This window comes from Oculina patagonica, chromosome 4 (genome assembly GCF_052425735.1).
Source record: "Oculina patagonica isolate OP01 chromosome 4, crgOcupat, whole genome shotgun sequence".
NCBI classification, from domain to species: domain Eukaryota; kingdom Metazoa; phylum Cnidaria; class Anthozoa; order Scleractinia; family Oculinidae; genus Oculina; species Oculina patagonica.
In genome coordinates, this window is record NC_135761.1 from 39,901,085 (window position 1) to 39,904,568 (window position 3,484).

General features: G+C 36.4%; 1 long non-coding RNA gene across 1 annotated transcript; it reads right to left on the reverse strand.

The window, feature by feature from the left end:
• Positions 1–1,852: 1,852 nt before the first annotated feature.
• Positions 1,853–2,561, reverse strand: LOC144648713 (uncharacterized). Its single transcript, XR_013569746.1, has 2 exons — positions 2,318–2,561; positions 1,853–2,133 (listed from the first exon to the last, which is right to left on the reverse strand). It is a non-coding gene; the product is annotated as an uncharacterized LOC144648713 (long non-coding RNA).
• Between the last annotated feature and the right edge of the window lie 923 nt (positions 2,562–3,484).

Genomic DNA, 3,484 nt, shown 5'->3' on the forward strand with positions numbered 1-3,484 from the left:
ACAAAATTTAAAGTATGAACAGGAGTTGATGTTACTTCTTCCGTATTGTCCGTAAAAGCAGAAACGATTAAACATTTGGACAAGATTGCGTGACGATTTACAAAAAGCATGTTCATTACAACAAGGGTTGAAGAACTTCACATCGTTTTCTTTCAGATTTTTCACCATTTTGATGATGACTCTTGAAACAGATTTTGCAATAAAAGCACTTGAAATAGTGACTGTTACTCCATTGTACTGTAAGCACTTAGTGACAGATTTTCCTAAAAACGGGTGTAAATGCTCACGTCAATATAATGATGACCTTTTGAACGCTGGAAACTAGGCAATTATTATCGAGCTACCATACACAGGAACGAAGACTGTTTATCATGATGTACAAATTTCGCGAATCATCACTTCCATATCAATGTAACCATTTTATGATTTTTCTAGCTGTAAGAAGAACTTAAGATCTCTGAGAGTCGTAAAAGCATGAAATTTGATTTCAGTGTATGGCAAAGGCCGGGACAGTGTAATACTGCAAAGCGGCCAAACAAACGCATTTTGATTTAGTCGCGTAACTTGATTTACATTTATCCATGTACATCCTTTATTTTTGAAGGTTTTTGTTTGCACTGTAAAGAAAAAATTGGTCAAAATTCGAATGACTTAAATACAAAAACCGAGGTAAAGTTTTCTATTTTTTAAAACAAAATAAATATTTGGTCGCATTGTGTAAATAAACGCGAGTCGCCGTCGAAATATTTTTTCTCAAAGACGTCTTGCTTTTTAAGCAAGACGAAAACACAAGTGCTTAACTGAACTGAAAACGAAGATTTATTTTCACAAAAAGCTTACAAATGTCTTAACTGGAAAATTATTTCGTCCTGTTCAAGTGTTGAATAATCGTGACTTGAGAAAGAACTTTTAATTATGCGTGGGAACACGTGTCGCTGATTGGCTGTTTTTAATTGAAACTAATCGTGCGTGTCCGTACGGAGTCCGTTCTTGCAGCTGATCATTGTTTTCTACATTACAGCGAACGATTATCGATCCCGAACCATTCCCTTGGGATTGCTAACAGCTTTTTTCATATAACAAAGAGTCTAATGCGCATGCGCAAAGCGCACGCAAGCATTAGACTCAAAAATTCGTAAGTCAGATTTCATGGGCATGAAAAATCCATGAAATCAAAATAAATGAAATTCACAACCCATGAAAAAACTTTCATGGCCATGAAAAATTGGTAACAGACGAAAGTTGGTTTTCATGCCCTTGAAATTTCAATGAAATGTGAACATATATATTTCATGACCCATGAAAAGCTCTAATATTCTGTAGATTTTGAATCGTATATTTTCTTGCACTGGGTCACATGTACACCTGTCATATGAAAGTTATTTATGGGGCATGCATACAAACATTAGTAATATTCTCATGAGTTATCCAAGAATCTTTGGACACACAAATAATGGTAAGAAACAACATAATTATTAAGAGGAAACTTACATATTTAATTTGCTTCTTTTAGTGGTGAGCAAAATTTCAATATTGTGACTATATGTCAACTGGAAACAACTTTCAATTCACAAATTATCCAAAAAAATCTGTTCTCTTGAAACGCTGACTGACCATCTAACCAACTTTATGAGCTATATTCATATGAAATTTCTATGAAATCTAAAGTGACCTATAGAACACACTAAATTAAAGACTGATATTTTTATGGGGCATGAAATTTCCATGAAATTTAAACTTACAATTTCATGACCCATGTAAAGCATATATTCGTTTGGAGTTATGAATTTCATTGCTTAAGACATGACACCATGAAATATTCTCAACGCCTTCATGCATGAATCATGGGTCATGAGAACTACAACAGCTGAGCGGTATCTTGGCTTACATAAGTTTGAATCGATGAGCTTTGTTTGTATTCTATTGAAAATATACATATTTTTGCTGTTTTGAACCTGTATTTGTGTAAAATAATGCCAAATGACACCATTTAGCCTCGTGTACAACTAGTTTAATAAAATCACACAGTCAAGATTAAGTTTCTTTAGTTTTGGAATCTATTAAGTGGCAAAATAGTCTTATCCTGTTATGTTGACATTCTCTCTTATATTGCCCATGAGCACTGCCTTCGTCCTGAAATTAAAAAGATAAAGATAATCGATTTCGGAAGTTTGTTACCTTAGTGTTATGAATAAAATGCGGCTGTTACAGCTATAATTGATTCACCATTTGGATTTGCAGCATTGCTCCTGTGCGAGTGTCTGATCTACTACAAGAAACTCACCATCCTAGCCTTTGATGTTAATTTAACGCTTACCTGCTGAAAAACTGCAGGGACTGGCCTGTAAAAGTTGTGTGGACTGCAGCACCGCATGTTCTTGGTTCATCATTGTCTTGCCAACGAAAATCCAAACTTTTCAACCTTTCAGAATTTGAACTGATTGGAATAACCAAGTACATCTTAAAATGATTTGTGGCTACATGTCCAGCTTTATAGTACAAGCGTATAAACTGAGTAAAACACTGTGTTTCTCTTCTGAAAATCGAGTACAGCAACACTCCGCCATCCAGTACTGGACGTGTTTCAGGTTGTCCTTCGACCTAGTTTTGAAGTTAAAGCTCCTGGATCATATCGGAAGCATCGTGTGTTTGAGGGGAAATAACTTGTCTGACCATGCTGAGAGCCAAGGCAAAATTCCAGCCCTTTCTTTGGTTTTGTCCCTGAGTCTTTGCTCTTGAACTCCTTGCCCAAATTCCCTTTCAAAGAGCCTCAACTCTCTTGCCTCTGTTCGTAAAACATCCTTTTCCTTGGCATCATGATCTTGTGTAAAGTTGTCTTGTCTCAACTTTGCCAGTCAATAAAGCTACTCGGGCTCCTTTTTGGGAATTGTTTGTTGGCTGTAGTGGCTTTGTGAGTCCCATATACATTGAAAACGAAAAGTCATACACCTTCTGTGTGGATTCTATGACCCAGCTTGGTTTTGTTATCATTGCGGCTGGCATAGTCATGAATATCGGGAGTAGGATGACTTTGTGTTCACATTCCCGCAAAAAAGTGTTCCACGTGCACTGTTGTAAAACTTGAAAAGCAGATATCTTCCGCAATATGGGGCAAGTTATTGTCAGAGAGGATTGACTTTATTTTCTGAAATGAGGAATACAGCATTTTAAAAGCGTCCCTTGTAGGTTTTGGAAATGCTACATCAGGACCTTGCGAACTTCATAGCCCTGTACGGAAATAGGCCTTGCTCTCTATATCATTTCTCGTCATCTTTTATTCGCCTTTTAATTGGCACTAGAAGAATTGAATTCCTTAGTCAGTTCTTGACATTCCAACTTGAAAGTAACAGCGTCTTCTATATCTAATGCATCTACGATCGAATAATGAGGCCAATATTTCAGAAGAAAATAAGTTATTCACTCAGACATTTTTACGTCCTATTTGGGTACCTCCTAAACAGCAAGTAGAATTGACGTGCCGCTT